This window comes from Haliaeetus leucocephalus, unplaced genomic scaffold (assembly GCF_000737465.1).
Source record: "Haliaeetus leucocephalus isolate CR32 unplaced genomic scaffold, Haliaeetus_leucocephalus-4.0 Scaffold351, whole genome shotgun sequence".
In the NCBI taxonomy this organism is placed as follows: domain Eukaryota; kingdom Metazoa; phylum Chordata; class Aves; order Accipitriformes; family Accipitridae; genus Haliaeetus; species Haliaeetus leucocephalus.
The window spans coordinates 730795-742931 of record NW_010972787.1 but is presented as its reverse complement, the minus strand read 5'-3'; positions in this window follow the sequence as shown (position 1 = coordinate 742931).

Genomic DNA, 12137 nt, shown 5'->3' with positions numbered 1-12137 from the left:
AAATGAAGTCATTAAAGGAAAGGCCATTCCCCAGAGAGAGGATAAGGACCATGGAGCATCCCTGGAAAAACCACGCAGCTCAGTGAAAGCTCACCCACTGGATCTTGCTGACATGAATGTGGAGACATCGTTCTCCTTACAGACTCTGCCTTGTTACATGAAGGGTCAGCAGGATTTTGGACAGGCACAGCCAAGAGCATGACTGACTCCTCTCAAATGCCTCTGCAAGTGTCTCAGGTTGTGCAATGTTGAATATTGTTGAAACTTCCTTCTTACACACCAACGGAGCAGTAATCATTCTCATGTACACCATGAGCAGCTCTCCCCATACCCACTAAGTACACAGTTTACATTGTCTGTTTGCATCTATCAACAGATCTAGTGTCCAGCTTTAGTGAGTTGAGGCAAATGTCAGAGAGACAAACCTCACCCACTCTCCATAAAAAAAATCTGTGTTGTCACAACTTCTTCTTAGTTGTGGAGTCGTGGGCTGCAAAGGTGAATAACACCACCCAACTGGCACAGTTGCTTGAACAGGTCTTGAATATAGAAGATTGGAGAGCACTGTGTTAGGAAATCTTGTTTCTCTGATCAGGAAACTTTATTTTTTTGTTTCTGCACAGAACACTGAGCTCCTGCCAGTCTTCTTGTGCCCGAGCTGAAAAATCTTACCTATTCTTGCTAGACTCAGGCAGAATTTGCTACTAGTTGTCAGAGCACAGTGCATGTAGAGGTCAAGGGAACCCCCACATTATTTTGTCTTTTGGTTGGAAACATCACAGCTTTTACCCATAAGAAAGTCAATGTACATCTCTGTTCTCATCAGTATGTGACAGTAATGCAAATTGAGATTTTTTTACCGCTCAAAAGAGAGAAGAAAACTTTTTTGCTGTTGTAGACAGTTCGTTTCTTTTATGTCACCTATAAATGGGTGAAAAACATGTCATTTGTTCTCCCTTATGTCATTCAGATAAGACCTAAAAGAGGCTCTTTTTTCTCCTTTTGCTTGTTTTTACCTTAGCAATATGAAAAATGTCAAGCTGCCCTTACTTGTTTGAAAACTTTTAAGTTCTCAGGCGTGAACCAGCACTGCAATCTTTGTACTTGCTTGCTTTGCATTTCCCATAGTTTGGCTTTTTCATGTTTAATCAGACTGTAGTCCCACTCCCATAGTGAGCTGCCCGTGAGTGGACAACTTGCTCCCACATGCAGTTCAGGTGGCAAAAGAGCCTGAGCATTGTTTGCTTACTACCACATCCCTGCAGATTTGCTGGGTTCCTGTTTCCTTGTCTAGAAGAAAGCGATGATGCAGTGCCCGGCAATATGTTTGGTGTATCTTATCTACAAATATTCACCAGTTCTGTAACAGAAAGCATTCAAACAAGCAGCTTTTCCAGGAATTAAGCCTGGACTCTACGGCTATCTCTGCAGAGTAACTGCTTCTGGGACTGGCTCTGGTCACAGCAAGTAAAACCATGGTAAAGAAAAGGCCTCCAAGAGTGTAATATTGACACCTGATGATTTCAGTCTTGACAATATACATGTCATTTTGCATTTCCTGTTAGACAAGGTATTGAAGGGGCAACAACTCTGAATGCCTCCAAAAATGAAACAATCTATTGAATGATGTCAACCCATCACCACCTGGCATTTCAATCTTGAACAAAATAGAGGAAGTGCTGAGCTCTTAACAAAGACTTCTTCCTTCAACAGAATTAATGATTCCAGTTAAATGGATGTCAACAAAGGTAAAACAAAAGACCGTCTCAAATAGAAATAATAAAAATTTATTTCTGTCTGAATTAGTTTTCATTTCATGGAGTATTTTTTGTGATAAATTCTGTTTTGTTTCCATCCAAATACAGAGAAATTCATGAAGCGTAAGGCAAACAAATTTCAATTTGTCACCTGAGCAGAAAACAAAAGAGTAAATAAATAAAAAAATCTCTTTAGCTTCCCACACAAAACAGATATACAAAACAGGGTGCAATATCTACTTTGCCTTCTAATACCTCTTCATCTGTGTCAACTCTGATGGGCACAGGCTTCCAGGTCCTGGATTCCCTCAAGCTGGAGGTCAGCCAAATGCAGACCCACAGCTCCAGTCGGGTGGGCAGGCAGCCGGAGCAACAGGGTCCCAATCTCAGCCAACTCTGTTCTGTTGCTAGCTGTAGGTAAGCAGTTACGAAGCTGTGCTACACAACTGGTAATAATGACTTTTCAGTATGCGTCAGGTGCTTACTGTCTGGTCTTTTGCCTTTGTGCAGCCGGTAATTGAGAAGAAGAAACTAAAAACAACAGCTTTATGGAGAAGGGGATTGTGGCCAAAATTTAGTGAAACCTTTATGAACATGCCTAAATCGAAGTGCACAACTTATCCCAGTACGCTTCAGGAAAGCATGAGCTTAGTCCCTTGACTGAATTACACTTTTGTGTTCAGCAGGCAAAATATGTGTGCTCCAGAAGCTTATGGTGAAGAAGGATGGTAATATAGATTAAAGAAAGATAATTTTGCTTACAATGAAGAGAAATGGCAAGACAGTATTCTTGCGCCAATGTGAGTACTTCAATCTGTTAAGGTTTGGGAAAAAAGACCACCTGTTTCCAGGGTGAAGTTTTAGTGAAATTCTCCTCCAATATTTTGACACCTTGTTATTTGCATTTCTCTTGTCCTTTAAAAAAAAACCCACAACTCTGTGTACTGAAGCAAGCTAGCAGCAAACTTCTTATGGCTTTTGGCAGCTTGTATTCCAGATGGCCTGGACAAAGCCATAAGATATTATATAAAAGATCCAATTCTACACGTTAATGCATGGAGAATATTTCAGGTGATGACATTAAGTTGTTTACCAGGGCATGTGTAGTGTCTCCCCAGGCTGATATCATCAAATGCTAAACTCTTGGTGGTTTTATTGTGCATTCATCAGCTTTACTGTCATACTTAAAGCAGCTGTCTTGCTCTCTTAATACGTGCTGCTAACCAGATGGCCTGAGAAAACACAACCATATGAAGTCTGATCCCACTTAATTCTTAATCTCTTCATGCGTTGCACTTTCTTGATTTTGCATCAAAAAAGAGGCATAATCTGATAGCAGGAGAGTGGCAGTTGATTCAGTCCACAATTCTGCCCTTGATGTATGTGATGGAGAGAAGGCAATGGCGTTGCTCTAATAAATAGCTTTAAAAACCTGTTTGAAAGGAAGTTCAGCTGTGCCAAATAATATTTTAAAGTGTTACAAGGTTTTCTGTGTCATTATAGCATGAGAATCCATGATGGAGGCTTCTGAGGATCAGAAGACATAAAAGCATTGTTAAGCTTTTTATATAAAAGGCTGCAATATTATCCTTTCAGAAGATCTTCTACGTGGCTAAAGCCACCTAATCATTGTCATGTCCTTTGTAGAAAAAAAACAATTACTTTTCTTACCTTCCTTTTCTGAAGGATCTCCCACAGCTGGGTAAAAGGGAATTATGAGAATGAATCTCTGTGGCGTTCCTCCCTTCACTGCTCATGCACCTTTTTATAATAAGAACCAATTTAGAAAGACACAATTCTGTTCAATACTTAGAGCACAAACCCAATGCCAGGCCAGGGTACTGGCTGGTCTCAAGACCGAGAGCATCCCTTCATTGGGATGAATCATGGGATTTGTTATTCTGTAGTTGATAGGACAGGCCATGCACTTGCCTGTAATTTGTCAAAAATCCTTGACAGATAAATGTATAGTTAGAGTTGATGGCAAGCAGTAATTAGAAATTCTGCCTGGCCTGCCTCCACCACTGTGTAGCATTTAAGTCCAGGAGGCAGCTTCTGGTGGTTTGCAGGTGGATGTCAACTAAGGAAGTGAAACTAATCAAGCTTAGAAAATACTGCTAGGGTTTGGGTTTTTTCCCCACCTTGGAGATCCTGAGAAGTATTTAAAAATGAAAATGTGACTTGACAATTGCAAAGGGAAATAGGACTTGTTTGGGTTTGTTTTTTTTTTTCTGCTGACCTATGATGTATGCAGTGATTCATGCACAGGCTTAGAAATGTCTAGAGCTCTTCCACAGACATCTTTTCTCCTGCAGCAAACGAACTTGCAATGCAATGAGCAACCAGCACACCATCTTCTTGTCCTACTTAAAAAAACTGGAATCAGGGACAATATTGGTCATGTCCCTACAGGATTTGTTGTGGAGTGACCTTATTTGCACCAATGCAAGTACTCCTGGTTTATGCCAGCAAATGTGATTACACAATGAGGTCCTTTTGCATTAATTTAGCACCCTTCCTGCTGGGGCACCAGTTCTGCCAGTGATGTTTTACCTGTACTGGCTTAGACATGCAGTCATCAACTGTCTCACTGGTGCCATAGCAAGCAGCTTGGGTGGAAATCCAATCTCTCCCACACGACCTGTGCTGCAGACTGCTGAAACAAGCCTGAAAACTTGGACTTCAGTTCACCAGCTGTTTGTGAGGGGATGTTGTGGTGCAGGATCATATCATGCAGCCACTGGAAATGGCTGTCCCCAAGGAACCTGTGCTCCTTGCAAGTGACACATATATTTACTTCAGTCTCATGTGTGTATTCAGTCATTCTTTAGGACTTTGTGATGAGGGCTGTGTCTGTCTTGTGAGCCCATGTTCACTTTGGGGCATGATGTAGTCCTAGAGCATCTGCACCTCGCAGCCACTTTGTTGAACATCTTCCTGCTTTTATAGCACAAACATCAGAAAGCCTCAGCTGCCTGCTTTCCCCACTGGGGAAAGCGAGGACACTTGTGAGCATTTGACATTTCAGTTTAATCCAATCTACATAAGGATGCCTCGTCCCCTGGCACAGGGCAGTGAATTCACTAGAGATGCTCCTGCGGGAACTACAGGGCCGTGCCTTGTGTGGTGGGAAGAGCGCGTGGGCGGCCTCAGAGGAGAAAAATCCAGTGCAAGTCCCAGGTCCACAGCTGAGGGGTGGTCCTCTCTCAGACCTGTGTGGGTTGCACCAGGGTAGCGCTATAAGAAATATGAGAGATAATTGCAAAGTGGGTCCACTGGATGTTTTTACCTCATTGCCACCCACTAAAAATCACTCAGCCGTATGTACAGAGGCCAGTGAAAGGACAGACATAGCCCTCAGCAACTTTTTACCCAGCCCTTTGCCTCTCTCACTAGCTCTGACCCTCTCCTTGACCTTATCAAACGTGCCTGACTTTAGGCAGCTCTCCCTCTACTAATAAACTAGGTGAGTCAGGGACAAAGCTCTGGCTCAGAGGCCAGCTGGCGCAGCATGGCTCACGTCCATGCAGCTGATCTCTCCTACCACCACCCGTGGTGGCTACATCCAAACTGTTTACCCAAAGCCCTTCCAGGCCCAGGGGCACACCAGCCTGGGGAGCGTGAGGCAGCTCAGCAGCATGGGTGCTGTAAGCTGGGGCTGAGGTCTGTCTCCTGACCCTGTTAGCCTGCAAGGAGCACAGGAGGAGCAAAGAAATGGGATGCTGTCCCGCTCCTGCTCTACTGGGTCCTCTCACAGCTGCTTGGGACCAGTTTGGGGGGCACCAAGGACATGGAAGAATGAAGAACAGTGGGGAACCCCTCACTCTTCCCCCACCTGCCGGTGGGGTGGTGGCAGAGGGCTGTCAGAGGTACTCTGAGCCTGTACATGGGTGGACACATGTCCTGCCTCTACCATGAGCCAGGATAGCTGAAGCCAGGGGCGCAAGAGCAGGGTGCACACACCTTGGGGAAAGAAAGGGAGCAGGAACTGGTGAGGGACACCAGGGAGCATCACTCTCTGATGACATTCAAGCAGGGAGATGGCAGGTGTAGAAAAGACTCTGAGGCATGGCATGTCCATTACACCTCTGCTGCTAACCCTCCCAGTCCCAGCTTGTTTCTGGGCCATCCTCATTAATTCCTGAGGGAAGTAGAAAGACAACAGTCCCTACGGCTGCCAGGCCATTGCACACAAAGCATCCTCTCTCCCATAGCCCTGTCTCAACTCTTACCTGTTTAACAGCCAGCAAGGACCTGGACTTACACAGTCAAAAATATACAGTGGTGCCCATCCACGTCACCATTTCTGGCATGCTTTTTTGTGATGGAACTGTTTGATCCACCACCAGTCTGCTTTTTATTAATTGCCCATGGTAGTGGAAGACTGAGCAATTGCAGTTGTCTTTGGAAACAGTGATTTCACTGTCTGGTTCATTTTTTTCAACAGAGCAGGGAAAAGCACAGGTCATGACAACTCTGGTTACCTGAGCTGTGCCAGTCAATCACCAGAGCCAGCAGCAAACTGCATGGTAACTTCTTCAATGGATTGTGCACAAAAACGTAGTGTACAGAGAAACGCTTTGCATTCCAGTTGGTTTTCGTTCTATGTGTTTTTGTAAAGATAAATGATGTTCAATGCTGAATCAAAGTAGATTTTTCAGGGGTTTTTAGCCAAAATCGACATGCTCTGCTAACACTGCCAACGTACATTTATTCAGCAAACAAACGCTCTTCCTGAAAGAACTGTCAGATATGACTGTCATCTGAATCATAGTAAATAAATAGGCTGCCAAATTTGCCTTGAAAAATCCCATTAACTGCCCATGTATCCTTTATTTGTGCCAGGCAATGGGCAAAGTAGGGAAAATGAGAAACACGGCAATGGAGAGACACTAAGATAGATAAGAAAAACTATAATGAATGTCAGTGCTGAATTATAGTAGATTTGAAGGAAAATACGTATTTTAATTTACGGGACGATTTGATCTCAATAACATCACAAAGAAGCTCTCAGCTGCTAGTAGTATTATTCTACATTTCAAAGATTATTACGTATATGAAAGGGTAAAAGAAAATATATGAATCACACGAATCAGCCTCCTCGCTGATGGGGTGCGGTGAGAAGCAGCAAAGCCCTTGGTTCTGTGTAAGCACTGCTCAGCAGGAATGAAAACATCCCTCTGTTATCAACACTGTTTTCAGCACAAATCTGAAACAGAGCCCCATACTAGCTGCTATGAAGAAAATTAACTCTACCCCAGCCAAAACCAGCACACTTAAATGCAGCGTGCACAAGTAGGAGGGGATAAAGGGATTTTAATAACCAAGGGAGCTTTCATCAGTCTGTGGTGAAGATTTCTGAAACATGGCAGCATGTCTGCTGACAGCACGTGCCAGCAGATACAGGGCTGCCAAAAGCAAATGCTAGACACCCTTGGTCTTCAGCCCTCCTCTTAAGGGAACTTATTTTTCCCAGCATATGCATTTCTTAAACGTCCTTGCTCAGGTACACGTTCTTAAAGGCAAGCCCAGACTATTTCTCATAGGACAGTAAAAACAACAGAGATGGATCGCATGATACCAACAACATAGGCATGGGACTTCAGAGATCTCTGCACCTTTTAGTGATAACTCCAATGTCTCAGAGCCTTGGAGAGTGTGGCTTGTAAGAGGCACCTTGGTGTTTCTGCAGTGACTGTGTCTTGTGTTATTGGCTGCAGGGAGGTAGAAGTCCTGAAGAGTGAGTGGGGATGAGCGCATGAGGCTGGTAACCTCCTCAGATAACACTGTCAAATCCAGGAAAACAATTGATCTAAATAAATGATGAATCAGCAAGTCACTTCCAGTGGTGGACTCTAGAAAATGAGCATTTTCTGGCAGGTGCCACATAGTTATTCTTAGTAATTATGGTATAAGTTGTGATGTCTCAACCACCACAGGATAACCCCAAGTGTTGGTTTTATGGCACAACTCTTGTCTCTGCTTAATCCAAATTGAGTACAGCACAGCCAAGATCATTTCTACTTTCCTATGGCTATTTGATTATTTTTATTGTTAATCAAATAAATACCTGCCTGATAATCCTGCCTTGATGTCTTGGTCTAGAAAATAAAATATTTGGTCTTCAGTAGATGTGAGAAATGGGGACTGCTGGCAAACAGATCTGAGCAGGCTCTGGGAGCACTGCTCCAGATTTGTGCTCCTGCAGCCCTGACCACTGTGGAGCTCTGCTCTCAGGGTCACTCAGGTGACTCAGACCTAGGCTTCCTAAGGCTTGTCTAATAATGAGAGATACTGTATTTGCCACTAATTTAAAAAAAGCCTGTTGTTCTAAAAGGAGGGAAATTCTGGTTCTTCAGCCACCAGCAACCGGGGACAAGTCACTGCACAGTGTGTTTTGCTTTTCTTATAATGACTTTCTGTCAGTTCCTCTAAGTGTTTGTCTAATGAATGTCTTAGCATCCTCCTTTCTTTCCAGGATATTCCAGGTTTCTCTTTGTGGAGAACAATAATAGCACTGAAGAGGAAGAGCTTCTTGTGAAGCACTGAGATGCCTGAATCAACAGAATATTGGAGAAAAGTGCCTGACGGACTGCAGGAAGGAGCTGCTGTAGCATACATTTGATTACTCAGAGGCTGAGGAAGCCACAGCTCTGAAGAACCAAGCAGTGTTTGGATCTGTTAAAACTGCACAGAGTTAAGGAAGATTTTCTTCACTTTAGTCCAAGCACATTGTGCTATTCAGGGATGTTCATGTTAGCTGCTTCTTGCCTGCTCTAATGTTTTAGAGATGCTGTTCTTTACACAAATGCTCTCACTGGCTGAGGAGCAAGGCATTTGTTGTTCTCTTCTCAATACGTGTTACTCCTGTTACTGTTTCATGATGTCTGTTGCATTCACTAGACACTTTCCATAAAATACAATAATCCAGACAGTCATTCAGAGTCTCACAGTTTTTTGGTAGGCTGCTCCCACACCATACCTAACACAGAGATCTTGGTGCCTTTTCATCATGCTGTAAGTAAGTAGCATGTATTAGCCATCTCTGTAGCATCTATCTAACTCTGTCTCCCTGTAATAGACTGCCATGTGTATTTTTTTGTATCTTCTAATACAGAAGAGAGTTAACTTTGACTAAATTCTGAAGTGACAGAAAGGGCCTTTAAAGCTTACCAATCCATTTCATTCATATCTCCTGAATAACTCCTGCTTATTCATTCACCTTTCCGTACACCGAGTCATCCTGTCCCCTTCCTGAATGCTTGGTGACAATGAAGACATTTCAATAAGCTTGAACGTTTAATAAATACAAGCAATGACTGTCCCCACCTTTGTCAGGAAGCTGGGGAAACACGTGGTGAATTGGAGCTGGGCTAGCAGAAATATCTAGGCTTGTTTTAGCATGCAAGGAAAAGTCAGAAAATCAGAGATCAGCTAACGGACATCAGATACAACAGAAGCTTATTTGGGGCCATGTTTGACATTTTCTGATACTGTATCATTCACTAAATTGACCTGGAGCAGGTGTTTGTAGGACCGTGTTGCTCAGATCTTTTTAGTAACTGTTCTTGAGGGAAAAGAAGAAATGACTTGCTATGCCTGCTTCAGCCCTTAACAATTACCTTCTTGTGTTAAACCTCCCTCAAATCACCTTAGCCTTCAAAACTGGCAAGAATGGGCTTGATGAGTAAATTCAACCTCTGCAGCACAGAGGCAGAGAGAGAGGCTCCTGGGGATCCACCAGGAGGAGCTTGCCTCCCAGCTCCACAGACAGTTTGAGCAGTTTCTTCCTCCCTGGAACAGTTCTGCTTCTTGTCCACCTGAAATAAATAACTCAAATAGCTCCAAAGAGCAAGTCCTTTTCTTTTGGAATAGACCAGACTGCAGTGAGTAAATAACAGATATTACTACAGTAATGTCCTGGGCTGAGAAAATGTTCTTTCCCTGCCTTGCAAAGCTTTCTTGCCAACAACCCTCGTCGAAATGTAAAGCCAAGCACTGAGCTGTTCTATCCACAGACTTAGCTGGCCAAATCCCCTGTGGATATAAATCATCTGAGTTCAGCTCTGCTGGAGTAATTGGAGCTCTACTGATTTACATCTACCGAGGATCATTGGCAGTATACACCCGGGGAAGGAAACTGAACACATTTGTAGTTGTTCAAATACATACAATCCCTCCTTCCCTGGTTCCCCATGAGTACAAATCTGCATTTTTGTTTAAATGAGAGAACAATAAATACGTTTTGTGTATGACAACATAAACAACATATGAACCAACATGAGTCAACAGCTTGCTTAACTGAGTTGACAACCCTTTCGGTGAAGAAATTTTTTTCCTAATATCCAACCTAAACCTCCCCTGGTGCAACTTGAGGCCATTTCCTCTTGTCCTATCGCTTGTTACTTGGGAGAAGAGGCCGACCCCCACCTCGCTACAACCTCCTTTCAGGTAGCTGTAGAGAGCGATAAGGTCTCCCCTCAGCCTCCTTTTCTCCAGGCTAAACAGCCCCACTTCCCTCAGCTGCTCCTCATAAGACTTGTGCTCCAGGCCCCTCAACAACCTGGTTGCCCTTCTCTGGACACACTCCAGCACCTCCATGTCTTTCCTGTAGTGAGGGGCCCGAAACTGAATGCAGTATTCGAGGTGCAGCCTCACCAGTGCCAAGTACAGGGGGACGATCACTTCCCTGCTCAGACTGGCCACACTATTTCTGATACAGGCCAAGATGCCGTTGGCCTTCTTGGCCACCTGGGCACACTGCTGGCTCATATTCAGGCAGCTGTTGACGAAGTCCCCCAGGTCCTTTTCCTCCAGGCAGCTTTCCAGCCACTCTTCCCCAAGCCTGTAGCGCTGCACGGGGTTGGTGTGACACAAGTGCAGGACCCACCACTTGGCCTTGTTGAACCTCATACAGCTGGCCTCAGCCCATCGATCCAGCCTGTCCAGATCCCTCTGTGGAACCTTCTTACCCTCAAGCAGACCAACACTCCTGCCCAACTTGGTGTCATCTGCAAACTTACTGAGGGTGCACTTGATCCCCTTGACCAGATCATTGATAAAGATACTAAAACAGAACTGGTCCCAGTACTGAGCCCTGGGGAACACCACTGGTGACTGGCCACCAACTGGATTTAACTCCATTCGCCACCACTCTCTGGGCCCGGCCATCCAACCAGTTTTTTACCCAGCAGAGTATACCTGTCCAAGCCATGAGCTGCCATTTTTTTTCCAGGAGAATGCTGCGGGAAACAGTGTCAAAGGCTTTACTAAAGTCCTGGTAGACAACACCCACAGCCTTTTCCTCATCCACTAAGCGGGTCACCTTGTCACAGAAGGAGATCAAGTTGGTCAAGCAGGACCTGCCTTTCATAAACCCTTGCTGACTGGGTTTGATCACCTGGTTGTCCTGTATGTGCTGCATGATGGTACTCAAAACGATGTGCTCCATAACCTTCCCCGGCAGCAAGGTCAGACTGACAGGCCTGTAGTTCCCTGGATCTTCCTTCCAGCCCTTCTTGTAGATGGGCGTCACATTTGCTAAGTTCCAGTCAACTGGGTCTTCCCTGGTTAGCCTGGACTGCTGATAAATGATGTAAAATGACTTGGTGAGCACTTCCACCAGCTCCCTTGGTATCTTTGGGTGGATCTCATCCGGCCCCATAGACTTGTGCGTGTCCAAGTGGTATAGCAGGTCACTCACCATTTCCCCTTGGGTTATGGGGGCTTCATTCTGCTCCCCGTCCCTGTCTTCCAGCTCAGGGGGCTGGGTACCCAAAGAACAACTGTTCTTACTATTAAAGACTGAGGTAAAAAAGGCATTGAGTACCTCAGCCTTTTCCTCATCCTTTGTCACTATGTTTCTCCCTGCATCCAGTAAAAGATGGAGATTCTCCTTAGCCCTCTTTTTGTTGCTAATAAATATTATAAATGTTGCTATAAATATTACAGAAACATATTTTATTGTCTTTTATGGCAGTAGCCAGATTGAGTTCTAGTTGGGCTTCGACCCTTCTAATTTTCTCCTTGCATAAACTCACAACATTCTTGTAGTCCTTGTGAGCTGCCTACCCCTTCTTCCAAAGGTTATAAACTCTCCTTTTTTTCCTGAGTTCCAGCCAAAGTTCTCTGTTCAGCCAGGCTTTCCTGCCAGCTTGTCTTTTGGCGCATGGGGACAGCCTGCTCCTGCACCTTTAAGATTTCGTTCTTGAAGAAGCTAGTGATCATGAAACTTCTATCTATAACAGACTCCTACCATCATATCTGCCTCGTTGGCCTTCCCCCGATTCTTACCCATAAACAATTGGCTTCTGAATAACCCTAGTGTCAAGCTGTTGAGAACGCATCTTAAAATGAAGATCGCAAAGTATGCAGTAAACC